Raw genomic sequence first — 17263 nt, forward strand, 5'->3', positions numbered from 1 at the left:
AAGACAGCTATATTAAACTATAGAATGACATTCCCAGAAAGTCAACTTGTGGTACTATATAACCAGTCTGATAAAAATATTATTATGTAATGGTAAATACAAATAAAGGTAAAAAAAAACACTGTGGGCAGTATCTTATTTGGTATATAAATTCTTATTTGCTTTATAACTTTGAATCATTTATTTTTTATTTATTTTTATTTTTTGATGGTACTGGGAGTGGAACCCAGGTGCTTTTCTACTTCTGGGCTATACTCCCAGACCTATTTTATACTTTATTTGAAAACAAGGTCTCAGTAAGTTGCTGGGAGCCTCACTAAGTAGCTGAGGCTGGCTTTGAACCTGTGCGATTCTCCTGTCTCAGCCTCCCAAGTGCTGGGATTATAAGCATGTGCCACCACACCCGGCAACTTTGAATCATGTAATTGTTTTATATTGTTCTATAAATATTTTCATGGTTGCAGGGAGACATTTTCATCCAAACATACTGCAAGTAGTATTCCACCAGAGATCTTGTCTATGGTATTAAATTGACACAGGTGTCCTCAGCCTCATGTCTATTTATTCTGGCCTGTACAGCTTAGCAGCTGCCTTCTCGTTTACCTGGAAAACCATCCCACATCCCTTACCTTCTGTTTTATTTTCCTGCCTTCTGGATGATTAGAATATTTTGCAGTAAAATGGGGTAACTACTTGGTTCAATACCCCTAAGGTGAAATAGAGTGGCTCAGCTACTAACCAGGAGCTTTCCTGCCTCACCTCTGAACAAAGCTCTTGAACTGAAAAACCATTTGAAAACAAAAGTTCTTTCAATTGAAAAACCAATTGAAAACACCTAGTACAGAGAAAATTGAAGATATATTTAAAAGCAAGAATTCTATGTAACTACAGTTGAATGTAATATCAAAATGTTCAATTGGCTTAATCTTCTGGAAGTTAATTAAATACAAACAAAGAGATTGACCTATTAAAACCTTGTGGTACCACGTTGTAAGTGAGCCAAAGCAAGTAGGACTATGGGAATTCCAAAATTGGCCAGTTACTCTGGATGCACAAGTGGGATGGGCGATAAACTTCAGGACAACTGGACCATTTCACCATTGCTCAGTCTTGATTTATCTCAAGGCTCTCAGTGTTGGCGCTCTTGATATTATAGGCTGAATAATTGTTGAAAGAAGCTGTTCTGTGCATTGCATCTTACTTAGCAGCATCCCTGTTCTCTGCCTACTAGATGACAATACTGCCATCATTCAAGGAGGCAATCCCACACATCTCCACACATTGTCATTGCCTTTGGGAGACAGGTAGCAAAATTGGCTCTGGTTGACAACCACCATGTTATACAAATCTTTGGAGATTCGGGGATTTGAGTGGTCGGGCACTGGTCTTTCACCTTATCAGTGGTGAGCCAAACTGGAGAAATATGGTGGAAATGCTTAACTACTGAAAAGAGAGAGAAAGACTGTGAGCTATCCAGGATGGAACCACGAACAAACAGACAAGCACTAACTGTCACACTTTCTCTTTGTGACAACAATGAAAATACATGGTTTGCCCAAAGTAGAAACACCTTGGCGATAAGCTGAGCCATGAATCTAATTATTAGGCACCATATCTCTCTAGATCTGTGGGTATATAGATACAGGAATAGGCAGACTAATATGAATAGGCATAAAGCACCCACCCAGACCCGGTGTTAAGCAGTTTTCTCAGCCACCCTGTGAAGTAAGATGGGCAGGTTTTATGATTATGTTTATTTCACAGTAGAGAAAATAAAGTTTCAGAAATGCTAGGGTTTTTTTTTCCCCTAGATTGTATAAGAAGAGTTTAGATCAAGTCCAGGGCCTTTCCTATTGTTTTTTTTTTAATTGGTGCACTATATTCATACATCATAGTAGGATACATACTTTTGTAGACATACTTGCACACTTTTCCCAGTCAGCCCCCACCCAATCCCCATCCCATTCTCTCCCTATCCCTCCCTCCCATGCTTGGCTTAGTAGTTGACATCTAGTATTTTGGCAATTTATCTAAAATTAAAAATGGTAATCTCACATAACAGTTTCATTTGTCTGATACCAAGCTTTTGATGACTTAAAGATGACATTTCAATATCTCTTTTTGGTTTCTTTCTTACCAGAGAATATTTTTTTTCTATTTTTTAGGTGAAACAATCATATATTTGTATATTTATTTTTCAGAAAAAAATCTATCCTAATATGGAATATGGACTCTAGGTACCCAAAACGATCTTGAAAAAGAACAAAGCTAGAAGATATATATTTTCTGATTTCAAACCATATAAAGCTATAATAATTGAAACAGTGTAGTACTATTCTAAAGGCAGATATATAAACCATTGGAGTTAAATAAAAGCCTAGAGCTAAATTCTTCCCTATATTGTCAAGTTATTTTTGAAAAGGTTTTCACGAACATTTGGTGGTGGAAATATTAATCTTTTAACTAAATATTGTTGAAACATAATAATTACATGGAAAAGAATAAAATTGAACCCTTACCTAATCCCATATACAAATATTAACTCAAAATAGATAAAAGACCTAAATATAAATCTTAAGACTATAAACTTTTAGGAGAAAATCTGGGTCATTAAACCTCACAACATTGAAATTGGCAGTGATTTCTTGGTTATGATTTCAATGGCACAGGCAACAGAAGCGTATACAAACTCCCTAAAAAATAAAAAAAATATTGTATATCCAAAGACAATGTAAACAGAGTTAACAGTTACTAATAGAATGGGATAAAATATTTCCAATTGCTATATCTGAAGGTATATTAATATTCCAACTAGAAATCCTAAAAATTAACAACAATAAAGGCAAACAATACCATTTAGAGATAGGTAAAAGACTAACATAAATAATGAATCTCCACAGATAACCAGTCTTAGTTGTCTGTTGGATGGAAAATCTTGTTTCTCTAGTTCTGGTGTGTGTCACCTATTTCTTCTTTGTAGTTAATCTCTTTGAGTATTTTCTCTAGCGCTGGTTTTGAAGACATAAATTCCTTCAGTTTCTGTTTGTCATGGAAGCTTCTTATTTCTCCATCTAATTTGATAGAAAGTTTTGCTGGGTAGGAAATTTTTGGCTGGAAGTTGTTTTCTTTCAGAATTGGGAATATGTTACTCCAAGCCCTTCTGGCTCTCATAACTTGGTTTGGGAAGTCTGGAGTGATTCTAATTGGTTTGCCTCTGAATGTCACTTGGCCCTTTGATTTTGTTGCCTTTAAGATTCTCTGCTTGGCTTCCACATTGGTCATTTTGACAATTACGTGGCGTGGGGATCCTCTTCTACGATCCTGTCTAAAGGGAGTTCTATAAGTTTCCTGGACCTGTGTATCGACCTCTTGCTCTATGTCTGGAAAATTTTCTGCTATTACTTCCTTGAAGAGATTGTTGATCCCTTTGGTTTCACTTTCTTTTCCCTCCTCTATTCCAATTATTCTTAGGTTAGCTCTCTTAAAATGGGCCCATATTTCTTCAATATCAGATTCCTGCTGTCAGATATTTTTTTCTAGATTAGAAACTATGCGTTCATTTTTGGATTGCTCATCTTCTAAGAGTGAGATTCTGTTCTCCATGTGTTCTAATCGGTTGTTTGTGCTTTGAATTGAGGCCTTTACTTCATTAATTGCATCCTTTATCTCTTTTTGGCTCTCTCTGAGTTCTTTTCGAAGCACCTCTATTATTTCTACAATTATTTTCCTGATTTGATCTTCTAGAAATCTCTGATTTTCTGTTTTATCAGGTTCTGATGTTGTGGGGTTGTGTGCATTCATTGCTCCAGTATTATTCCTCTTTCCCATGATTTTGGAAGTTTGTGCCTTCTCTGGGTTCTTCCCTTGGGTCACTATGACTTCAGTTAAGGTGCTCTGGATCTCGAGTCAGTAGTATCTCAGACCCCACTACTCCTTTACTGGGTTGTAGCACAGAGTCTCCGAACCAGAGAGTCGATAGAGGCTGCTTTAGACTGTGGGGGGTGCCAGGTTGCACGTTCTCCTATGGTGTGATATCTCTGCCACCGCCCCTCCCCCACTGGGTCAAGTCCCAGGGAGTACAGTACTGGGATTTCTCCTCTGTGCCCCGCAATTTGACTCACTGTTCTTGAGTGCGCAGATGTAGTTGTACTGGCCTCGCTGAATTCGGTGCTGCTGCCGCCGGTGGCAATATGGCGCCGCTGCTACACCCTCGGCTATGGGGCTGGCGTTTTCTTCTTGGTTTTGATTTCGACTCTGAATCCCTGCAGCGTGTGCTGAGCTCAGCCACTGGGAGCTTTAGACTCTCTCTGTGTGGAGAAATCCCGCCTGGCTGTTCCGCAGTGGCTCACCTCGGTTTGCTGTAGCCGTCCCGTGAATTTGCCGGTGCCGCCGGCAGTATCGCGCTGCTGCCGCGTCTGCCGCGTTCTCGGGCGCGAGGCCGGTATATCTCCTCTGTGGCTCTGTTCTCAGTCTGCTTTCTCTCTGGAGCCTGGTGATTTTTTGTTTCACTGGTGATGGTGTTTTCTGGCTATGAAAGGCGCTGATTTTGTGGTAATGGAGATTTGTTGTTAGAGGGGCTCTTAAGCCCCGCTTTTCTCGGTCGCCATCTTCCCGGAAGTCCTTTCCTATTGTTAAGTGTCTTCCAGAAGTGAAGGCTAAATAGTGAAAGGCGGCATATGCTTATGCCATAAAAATGTCTGGTAGCATCCCATGAGTAAAGAAAAATAAGTATCTCCTTCTCTGTCATGGTGATTCCAGCACACGTTGATTGAGATGATGCTTTATCAGGGTGCCATGAGGTTCATGTTGAATATTTATGAGTCAGGCTTAGACAGCATGTTCTCACTAAGAGTAAATGAAATAATATGCAATTATCTCCCCTTTAAATCCAGGATTTGGGCCTGGTTTGAAGGAAAGAAATCGTTTTCTGGACCACAACATGCCTTCAACAACTTCATGAACTCATTTAGCTGCCACTGCCCTGGATCCTATTGTTTTGTTTTTGACATCATCAGATTTTGATCAAAGGATTTACAAAAAAATTAGAAATACCAAAAGCAGAGCATGCTGTGAGTCAGCTGCTGGTAGAGAACAAATTAAACAAATGTCAGGGTTTATCACAGGCCTGGGACTAGCCGAGCCAGCAGTTGCAAGTGCAACAAATTTTCAAATAATTTCAAATAATTTTTAATCTTCATGACAAAAATGGAACTGGGTGCAGGATAGATATATATTTTTTTTGTGATACTGAGGTTCCTGGAAACCCTTCTACCTCTGGGCTACACTCCCAGACACCTATTTTTAAAAATATATTTTTATTTGGAAACAGGGTCTCTTAAGCCAGCAAGGCTGGCTTCAATCCTTCGTGATCCTCCTGTCTCCTCCTCCCGTCTCCTCCTCCCAAGCGCGGAATTACAAGCCTGTGCCACCACACCTAGTCAGGATAGAGATTAATAACCACTCTCAGACATAGGGCAATGAAGAGATATCATTCCATATAAATATTGTTTCTTAAAAGTAAATGTATAATAAATATAAATGACAAAATAAAGAGTGAACTTTTTCATGAGTTCTGGAATGATTCTACTTGTGTTATACTTCCTAGGTAAACAGTTAGTTATATAATCACATTTGTGATGCAGTTTGTGTGTGTGTGTGTGTGTATATATATATATATATATATATATATATATATGTGTGTGTGTGTGTGTGTGTGTGTGTGTGTGTGTGTGTGCGTGTGTGTGTAGTATTGGAGGTTTAACCCAGGGACATTCGACTTCCAACATCTCTTACCCAATCCTTTTATTTTTATTTAGAAACAGGGTCTCTAAGTTGCTGACACTGGCCTCAAATTTACAATCCTTCTGTCTCAGACTCCAAAGTACTGGGAATATAGGTGTGTGACACCACACCCAGGTTAGAATATAATATTGTTTTATTTTATTTTTTATTGGTGCAATGTATTCATACATCATAATGGTATAAAGAAAATACTTTTGTAGACATACATGCACACATCACCCAATTATCCCCTACCCAATCCCCACCCCATTCCCTCCCCATCCCTCCTTCCCATGCTTGGCTTAGTGGTTGACATCTAGTTTTATAGGAATTTATCCAATATTAACGATGATAATCTCACATAACAGTTTCATTTGTCTGATACCAAGCTTTTGATGACTTAAAGATAACATTTCAATATTTATTTCTGCTTTCTTTCTTATCAGCGAATTTTTTTTCTTTTTTTTTTTAGGTGAAACTATCATACATTTATTTATTTATTTTTCAGAAAAAATCTATCCTAATATGGAATATGGACTCTAGGTACCCAAAACAATCTCAAAAAAGAACAAAGCTAGAAGATGTATATTTTCTGATTTCAAACCATATAAAGCTACAATAATTGAAACAGTGTAGTACTGTTATAAAGGCAGATATATAAACCATTGGAGTTAAATAAAAGCCTAGAGCTAAATTCTTCCCTATATTGTCAAGTTATTTTTGACACGGTTTCCACAAACATTTGGTGGAGGAAATACTAATCTTTTAACTAAATATTGTTGAAAAATAATAATTACATGAAAAAGAATAAAATTGGACTCTTATCTAACACATATACAAATATTAACTCCAAATAGATAAAAGACCTAAATATAAATCTTAAGACTATAAACTTTTAGAAGAAAATCTGGGTCATAAAACCTCACAACATTGAAATTGGCAGTGATTTCTTGGATATGATTTCAATGGCACAGGCAACAAAAGGGTAAATAAACTCCCTAAAAAATAAAAAAATATTGTATATCCAAAGACAATGAAAACAGAGTTAAAAGTTACTGATAGAATGGGATAAAATATTTCCAAATGCTATATCTGAAGTTATATTAATATTCCAACTAGAAATCCTAAAAATTAACAACAATAAAAGCAAACAATACAATTTAGAAATAGGTAAAAGACTAACATAAATAATGAATCTCCACAGATAACTAATCTTAGTTGTGTATTGGATGGAAAATCTTGTTTCTCTGGTTCTGGTGTGTGTTACCTATTTCTTCTTTGTAGTTAATCTCTTTGAGTATTTTCTCTAGCGCTGGTTTTGAAGACATAAATTCCTTCAGTTTCTGTTTGTCATGGAAGCTTCTTATTTCTCCATCTAATTTGATAGAAAGTTTTGCTGGGTAGGAAATTTTTGGCTGGAAGTTGTTTTCTTTCAGAGTTTGGAATATGTTACTCCAAGCCCTTCTGGCTCTCATGACTTTGTTTGGGAAGTCTGGAGTGATTCTAATTGGTTTGCCTCTGAATGTCACTTGGCCCTTTGATTTTGTTGCCTTTAAGATTCTCTGCTTGGCTTCCACATTAGTCATTTTGACAATTATGTGGCATGGGGATCCTCTTCTCTGATCCTGTCTAAAGGGAGTTCTATAAGTTTCCTGGATCTGTGTATCAACTTCTTGCTCTACGTTTGGAAAATTTTCTGCTATTACTTCCATGAAGAGATTGTTGATCTCTTTGGTTTCACCTTCTTTTCTCTCCTTTATTCCAATTATTCTTAGGTTAGCTCTCTTAAAATGGGCCCATATTTCTTCAATGTCAGATTCCTGCTGTCAGATATTTTTTTCTAGATTAGAAACTATGCGTTCATTTTTGGAATGATCATCTTCTAGTAGTGAGATTCTATTCTACATGTGGTCTAATTGGTTGTTCGTACTTTGAATTGAGGCCTTTCCTTCATTAATTGCATCCTTTATCTCTCTTTGGCTCTCTCTGAATTCTTTGTGAAATACCTCTATTATTTCTACAGTTATTTTCCTGATTTGATCTTCTAGAAATCTCTGATTTTCTGTTTTATCAGGTTCTGATGTTGTGGGGTTGTGGGCATTAATTGCTCCATTGTTATTCCTCTTTCCCATGATTTTGGAAGTTTGTGCCTTCTCAGGGTACTTCCCTGGGTCACTACAACTTCTCCTACGGTGCTCTGGATCTCTAGTCTGTGGTATCTCAGTCCCCACTACTCCTTTACTGGGTTGTATCGCAGAGTCTCAGACCCTGGGAGTCAATCGAGGCTGCTTTAGACCATGCCGGGGGGTGGGGGGGGGTTGCCAGATTGGGAATTCTCCTATGGTGTGATATCTCTGCCACTGCCACTCCCTCACTGGGTCAAGTCCCTGGGAGTACAGTACTTGGATTTCTCCTCTAGGGGACACAATTTGACTCACTGTTGTTGAGTGTGCAGATGGAGCTGTCGTGGACTCGGTGAATTCATTGCTGCTGCCGCCGGTAGCAATATGGCACAGCTGCCATGCCCTCGGCCGTGAGGCTGGCGTATTTCTTTTCTGTTTTTGAGCTCCACTCTGAGTCCCTGCAGGGTGTGCTGAGCCCAGCCTCTGGGAGCTTTAGATGCTCCCTGCACCGAGAAATCTGCCGAATTCCTCCCGGCTGATCCGCAGCGGCTCACCTTGGCTAGTTGTCCGCCGCTCCTCTCTGGAGCCTGGTGGGCTGTTGAGTGCGTTGGTCTGGTCCCCAGAATATAATATTTTGACTAGTGCATTTTTTTTTTAATTTTTTATTTTTGGTGATGGTACTGGGGTTCCTGGAAGCCCTTCTACCTCTGGGCTACACTCCCAGACCTATTTTTATCCTTTTTTATTTTTGGAAACAGGGTCTCTTAAGCCAGCACGGCTGGCTTCAAACCTGCATGATCCTCCTGTTTTTGCCTCCCAACTGCAGGGATTACAAGCGTGTGCCACCATGCCTGGCTAACTAGTGCATTTTTAAAAATTTTATTACAGAGAAGAAATTAGAAACCACTAATAATCTTTACATCTAAGGAAATGTACTACTAATTTGGGGATATTTTAGGTTAGCATGATTACTATGTTTTATCACATATATTTAATTTTAAATTATGGCATATAATGTATGCAAAAGGCATGAAGTCATAGAGCATAACAATAAATTGATACCCATAAACTGATAAATCACTCCAGGAAGGGCAGCATTGTCATAACTCTGTGTTCCTGTGCTACCCTCTGCCTCTGTTACTCCCTAATCCCAATCCTAGAGAAAACTTCTGTCCAAGGAATTCTCATCTGGAGGCAATTTTGTTTCCCTCAGGACATTTTGCAATGTCCGGACACATTTTTTGGTAGTCACTTGGTACTGTTGATGGCATCTAAAGATGCTATTGAATATCTAATAGTATATAGGACAGTCTCTTACTACAAAGAAATATCTGCTACAAAATGTTATAGTGCCAAAGTTGAGGAATTATTTTTTAGTCTCAGTGACTGTGCTTAAAACTAGTTTTATCATATATATGATCTCCTAAATAATTTTATTTACTTTCAATGGTTTTGGAGGATATACACAATGGTTTTGGAAAATATATTGCAATTCATGTATGTATATATTGTAATTCAGAGTGATAGAGACATACATGTACACAGAACTTGGTGAGCCTTTCCCCAGTTCCCTCCCTACTCCCTCTCTTTCTCCATACATGATATTAATATTGGCGTTGATAATTTTATTTATTTAATTTATTTATTTTTGCGGGTCTGGGGATAAAACCCAGGGGCATTCGACCTCCAAGCTACACCCCCAGCCCTATTTTTTATTCTTTATTTTGAAACTGGGTCTCACTGAGTTGCAGAGGGCCTCACTAAGTGGCTGAGGCTATCTGCAAACTGCGATCTTCCTGTCTCAGCCTCCTGAATGCTGGGATTACAAGCGTGCACCCCCACGCCCGGCTTGGCATTGATAATTTTATATACATACATGACATCAATGTGAGTGTTTCCTTCACACAGCATCCCCAACACCTTCCCTTAGACTCCCTCAAGCTCTCCACTAGAATTCTCCTCTTTTATCTGAAGTTCCTCTTTATCCTAATTACTCCTTAGCTTCCACATATGAGGGAAAATAGATGAGCCTTCACTTTCTATGAGTGGCTAATCTCATGTAACATAAACGTCTCCAGGTCTATCTATTTTCCTGAATATGACATAGTTTTGTTCTTCTTTATTATCAAGTAGAATTTCTTTGTGTATATGTGCCATGACTTTGTAATTCATTCCTCTGTTAATGGACACCTAGGTTGGTTCTATGATTTGGCTATTGTGAATTGTGCTGCTATAAACATGAATATACATGTTTCATTATAATATTCTGATTTTAATTCCTCTGGAAAGATATCCTAGAGTATAGCTGGATAATATGATGGATCCATTTTCAGTTTTCTGAGGAATCTCCACACTGATCTCCATGGAGGCCACACTAATCTGTCACCCCACCAATATTGTACAAGAGTTCTTTTTTCCCCACATTCTTGCCAGCATTTATTGTTTGTATTCTTAATGATTACCATTCTAATTGGGGTTAGATGGAATCTTAGTACAGTTTTGATTTGTATTTCCTTGATTGCTAATGATGTTGAACATTTTTAATCTATTTACTGGCCATTTGTTCTTTTGTGAACTGTCAAATGCCCATTTCTTGATTGGATTCTTTGTTTCTCATGTTAAGCTTTTTTAGTTCTTTATATATTCTAGATATTAGTTCTCTATCAGAGGAATAGCTGGCAAAGATTTCTCATTCCATAGGCTCTTTCTTTAGACCCCTGATGGTTTGTTTTTTGCTGAACAGAAACTTTTTAATGCCATCCCACTTATTAATTCTTTTATTACTTTCCAGAGCTTTGGGGGTTCTATTGAAGAAGTTTCTACCAGTGCCTTTATGTTGGAGTGCTGGTCCTATGTCTTCCTTTAGTGACATCAAAGTCTCTGGTCTAATTTTCAGGTATTTTATATATCTTGAGTTGACTCTTGTCCAGGGTGAGAGGTTGAAGTTTCCTTTCCTTTTCTTTCCTTTCCTTTTCTTTTCTTTTCTTTTCTTTTCTTTTCTTTTCTTTCCTTTCCTTTCCTTTCCTTTTCTTTTCTTTTCTTTTCTTTCCTCCTCCTCCTCCTCCTCCTCCTCCTCCTCCTCCTCCTCCTCCTCCTCCTCCTCCTCCTCCTCCTCTTCCTTCTTTTGCTGTACTGGAGATTGAACCCAGGATCATTCTACCTCTGAGCTATTCCTCAGCCCTATTTTTATTTTTTATTTTGAAACAGGGTCTTACTAAGTTGCAGAAGTCCTCACTAAGTAGCTGAGACTGTCCATGAACCTGCAATCCTCCTGTCTCAGCCTCCCAAGTATTGGAATTACAAGCACCGCCATGTCTGACTCAATTTTTCTACAAATACAACATTTTGCAGTCTTTGATTTTCTGTTTTTCTTCCTCACTAGTTTGTTTCTACTATTCATTTATTATTTCACCAATTTCTTTTCACTAGCATAAAAACCTAGTTGCACAAATAGGCCAAATTTTATCTTTATTCTGTTGGCAATGTATATTTTGTTTGCTTATTGTCTTTTGATAATATGAATAATTCTGCCAAGAATATTTTTCCCTATAATTCTTCTGGTACCCATGTGCAAGAGTGCCTGTAAAGTGTCTATTTAGAATTTAAAGTGCTAAATTGTAAGGAATATAAGACTTCAAGTTTAAAAGACAGTGCAGATTTTGTTATGACTACACCAAAGCACACATTCACCAGCAGGATATAAAAATTTGCCATAATCAACATTTTACTCCAGCATTTAGTATTTGCTAATGTTTGCCAATCTAGTTGATATTAAACATGAAATCAATGTGACCTTAATTTGGATTTCCTGAATCACTAGCAAGGCTTGGCATCTTTTTATATGTTTATTCAGCACTCATATGTCTTCTTTTCTGAGGAGCTTACTTTTCTCTGAAGTTTATTAGTGCTCTCAGTCTTATTTGTTGGATGAAAAGCCTTCCCCAGTGGCTTTATTTCCTTTATTACAACATAGCATCTTCTATGTACTAGATTCTGTTTCAAAGACAACCATTTTGTTTCATTGATCTGCCAATTCTTTGCCAATAACGTGTGGTTTTAATCATCAGAATTCTATATTACAATTTACTATATGGTAGTGTAAATCTGACTTCAATATTCCCTTTGTTCAAGATTTATAAGCCATTCTCGTCTCTCTCTCTCTCTTTTTTTTTTATCTAGTTCCATGTTAGAATCATTTTTGTTGAGCTAAGGAAAAAAGGTTTAAATTTTGATTGACAAACAAGTAATTTACTTTTAATATCTAGTCTCCTTATTCAGAAACATGTCTTTCTCCTCTTTCAAATTACTTTGATAGCTCACTGCATAAAAGTCACACTTTTTAGTACTATTTTTCCAATTATCTCATGGTTTGGTTAGTATTGTGAATGGACATTTTTAATCTGTTAATTGCATAAAAAGTTATTTGGAGATTCATCTTGTGCTTCATTATTTTGATGAATTATCTTAATGTTTAAGACTTTTTAATTGTATCTCTTTAGTTCTAAGACTATAATTTCACACGCATGTAACAACTTTTCTCTTATTTTTAGCTACTTTTTTGGCCTGTGGTACTGGAAATTGAATCTAGGAACATTATACCTCTGATATAATCCCAGTCATATTTTTTATTTTGAAATAGAATCTCACTAAGTTATTGAAGCTGGCCACAAACCTGTAATCCTCCTGTCTCAGCCTCCCAAATACTGGGATTACACCACACATACAGCTTTATTTCACAGTGACGTCCTACCACCTTAGCTAGAACCTCAAAACCAATATTAACAATAATAATATTGATCAAATTCTTGTTTGCTCTTGAGTTTCCTGGGCACACTACCCTTGCTTTGCCTCTGCATTGGCTGTAGGTTTAATGAAGATGACTTTTTAATCACATTGCTACTTCTAGCATTTCTACTTTTCTAATTAGTACTGGGTGTAGAACATTATAAAGTACTTTTACCATAAGTGATATTGGCAAATATCAGAGAATTTAGTGTCTCAACAACTCTATAATGTGTCAAATAAGGCAGAATATTTAGGATACCACACCACAAAAACAGATATGTGTATTTTAGCCCATTAGAAGCCATTTGGATTGCTCTGGAAACTCCTTGCAATGCCCTTACACTCTGCTTTTCTGGCTCAGCTGTCAACGTGTTTCTGTAACTTTGTAATACTGACATGTGTTATTCCATGTCCCTCTTCCTCCAACTTTACGTTTTCATTACCTGACTATATTTGCTGTTGTCTAGAACTAATCCTACATACCCATGATTTCAAAAATATTCAACCAAAATTTTGTAATCCATTTATCTTTTGATGGACAACTGGGTTGGTCCCAAAATTTGGCCATTGTGAATTGCGATCGTGTGAATATGGGTACGTATATATTACTATAGTTCTCTGGTTTCATCCTTCTTGGGAAGGTACCCAGGAATGGTACAGCTAGATCATATAGTGGACCCATTCCCAGTTTTCTAAGGAATATCTACAATGATTTCTATAGTGGCTGAACTAGTTTGCAATCCCACCAACAGTGTAGAAGAGTTCCTATTTCCCCACATCCTTGCCAACATTCATTGCTTTTTGACTTCTTTATGATTGTCATTCTGATTGGGGTTATATGGAATTTCAGTGCACTTTCGATTTGCATCTCCTCCCTAATTGCTAATGATGTTGAACATCTATTGGCCATTTGTATATGGTCTTTTGTGAAGTATCTATTCAATTCAGTTGCCCATTTCTTATTGGATTATTTGTTTTGCTAGTGTAAAGTATTTTAAGTTCTTTGTATATTCTATATATTAGTCCTCTCTCAGAGGGATAGCTGTTAAAGATCTTCTTCCATTCTATAAACTAATAAAATAGTGCCAACTAACTCAAATATAAATTAGAAGCTAAGATTTAAAAATTATTTTTAGGGCTGGGCGTAGTGGCACATGTTTGTAATCCCAGCGCTTGGGAGACTGAGACAGGAGGATCGCACAGGTTCGAAGCCAGCCTCAGCTACTTCATGAGGCTCTCAGCAACTTAGTGAGATCCTGTTTCCAAATAAAATATAAAATAGGTCTGGGAGTATAGCCCAGAGGTAGAAAAGCCTCTGGGTTCCACCATAAGTACCACACATACAAAAAAATAAAAGTTATTTTTATACTCTTGTTTCAATGTGAAGTGCTCAATACATCTAGTTCATTTAATCCACTATTTACTTCCATTTATTTTATTTATTTATTTATTTATTTATTTACTTAGTGTGTGTGTGTGTGTGTGTGTGTGTGTGTGTGTGTGTGTGTGTGCGCGCGCGCATTACTTGTGATTAAACCCAGGAGCATTTTATCTCTAAGCTATACCTCCAACCCTACTTACTTAGTTACTTATTTATTTTTTTATCTTTGTGATACTGGGGATTTAACCATAGGACATTCTACCTCCGAGCTATACTCCCAACCCATTTTATTTTTATTTATCTTTATTTTGAAACAGGGTCTCACTAGGTTTCTGGTAGTCTTACTACATTGCTGAGGCTATTTTTGAACCTGCAGTCCTCCTGTTTAAGCCTTGTAAGTACTAGTATTACAGATGTGGACCACCATGCCTGGCTTATTTTTTTTATTTTGAAACAGGGTCTCATTAAATTGTGGAGGGCTTCACTAAGTCTCTGAGGTTGGCCTTGAAACTGTGACCCTCCTGTCTTGGCCTCCCAAATACTGGGGAGTGCACCACTATGCCTGACCCATTTTTTTCAAAATAAGATAAAAGACAAGTCAGGTTTTTCATTGTATTTTGTATCACAGTTTTTTATATTATTATTTAAACTCTGCTTATAGTTCTTAGTTAAGTTTATTCTGTACAATTTTTAATATTTACCCTAAATTGAATTACATAAAAATATTTATATTATGTTAGACACATTAGTAAGTTGCTGATATTAGTAAGTTATTGAGTTATCTTGTGACAGCTCTTCCTCTTCCTCCTCCTCTTCTCCTTTTCCTTCTCCTCCTCCTCCTCCTCCTCCTCCTCCTCCTCCTCCTCCTCCTTCTTCTTCTTCTTCTTCTTCTTCTTCTTCTTCTTCTTCTTCTTCTTCTTCTTCTTCTTCCTTTTTGGTACTGAGGATTGGACCTAGAGGCATTCTACCTCCTCCAAGCTACACCCCCATCCCGATTTTATTTCTTTATTTGGAAATAAGGTCTCACTAGGTCTGCTATCTTGCCGAAGCTAGCTTTGAACCCATGATCCTCCTGACTCAGCCTTTCAAGTACTGGGATTACAAGCACATTCCACCATGCCTGGAGGTGACAGCTCTTCTTATTCTGAGTCATTATTTTAAAAAAGGAATCAGGTTGCCAGGCGTGGTGGCACACGCTTGTAATCCCCGCACTTGGGAGGCAGAGACAGGAGGATCGCACAGGTTTGAAGCCAGCCTCTCTGCTTTAAGAGACCCTGTTTCCAAATTAAAAAAAAAAAAAAAAAAAAAAATATATATATATATATATATATATATATATATATATATATATATATATATATATATATCTGGGAGTGTAGCCCGGAGGTAGAATGGCTTCCAGGAACCCCAGTACCACACACACACACACAAAGGAATCAGGTTCTTTTGCAACATACTTTCTACACAAAGTCTAATTTTGTCGTGTGGCTCTCTAACTTTCTTCTCTAAATGGAGGAAGAAATTTTCTAATCTCTTAGAAATTAATTGTATTGGATAACTATTAAAATTTCTTTCCAGTTTTGAAGATTCAGTCTATGTTGTTCATCAATTTTAAATTCCCATCATCCTCAGACCATGAACTAAATATTTAAAACTTACATTTCCAATTGGCAGTTTGCCTTTAAAAGGAAACTTGCCCTTCCTTCAATCTCTGGCCTCTCTGCTCAAAACAAAATTTTTTACTATACATCTTCCTTTTTTCTTTCCTTTCCTTCCTTCCCCTCCCCCTCCCCCTCTCCTCTACACTCTCTTTCTTCACACACACACACACACACACACACACACACACACACACACACACTTGCATATATAACAACTAAATATTTTCAGGTCTTTTTGGCCAGTTGTGGATCCAAGTTGTTTTAGGTAGCATTCGAAAGTGTGGAGTCACTGCCAATTGCAAATCTCTCTTTGCAATGTTGCTTAATCACTGTCTCATTTTTGTTGTTGTTGTTGTTAAATGTTTGTAATAGGGCATTGATTCTGTTAATATTTCCAATAATAGTGTCCCTTCGAGTAACTTTTGTGAGAATTAAGCTGGATTACACAAAGCATTCAGAACACTGATCAGTGTGTTAAATGTTTAATAAGTTTATTTTTATTATGGTTTCATACTAAACAAATTAGCATCGAAGAAAAAGGAAGGCAAGGTTAACCTCATCCTTCAAACGTCTTTAAGACATGTGTGTGGGATTGAAAAGTTATCAAACATATATCTTCATTCTGCCAGAAAAACAGTGTAAACAGAAAAATCTTACGAAGCCATGAGTGAGAACAGGAAGCATTCGTGCTTCAGAAAAGGCTGTTTCCCAGTGACATATTGTATTACAAGCACTATACTAGAGAAAGAAACAACACGGGCATATCCTCAGCTTATTTTAGGGAGTGGGAAATTGGTTGTTGGGATAAGTGGAAGTTTAATTTTCCAGAAAATTTTCTGACAGTTGTTTGAAACAGTGTTGGTATTTTACAGCTCCCCTAGCATATGAGAGGCCTGGTTATTCAATATTCTCACTAACATTTGGTTTTGTTAGTCTTTTATGTTCTAACCATTCTCATGAGCATGAAATGGTATCTATTAAAGGGACTGACACTGTCACAAGAAAACTTCGAATCTCTGAACTCAGATGATTTTGCCGAGTCTATCAAACATATAAAGAACCATTAAATGTTTAGGAAAATAGAAGGTAAGAGAACAAACACTTCCAGGTGCATCTAAGAATCAGTTTCTCAACAGGTGTCTGTCATTCTTGCAGTCCAGAGTCCGGCGGCGCCGCCTCCCAGGCCCAGCCTCTCCCGGGTGCTCGGCAGTCTTAACTGGGTTGGTTCTCTGCTGACGGCTTAGCATTTGGCTACTCAGTCCGCACTCCTTCGCCTTTCTAGCTTCCTAAATTTTGTGGTTACCATCTCGTTCTTCCATTTCCCCTCTCTCTGATTCTGCCTGTAAAGTGACCCCTCTCCGGTCCTTCTGACTGGTGTGGAGGGAGGGCACTAGCGATTGCTACTTCATTCGGTTTCCCTTTGTTTTCTGCAGCCCCTCACCTGCTCCTGCTCATGGTGAAATTCTGAGCTCTAGTGAGAAAGACCGGAGAGTAGAGCAAAGGGCTCGAGGATGCAGGGGCTGGAGGAAGTC

This window comes from Muscardinus avellanarius (assembly GCF_963383645.1).
Source record: "Muscardinus avellanarius genome assembly, chromosome: 8".
In the NCBI taxonomy this organism is placed as follows: domain Eukaryota; kingdom Metazoa; phylum Chordata; class Mammalia; order Rodentia; family Gliridae; genus Muscardinus; species Muscardinus avellanarius.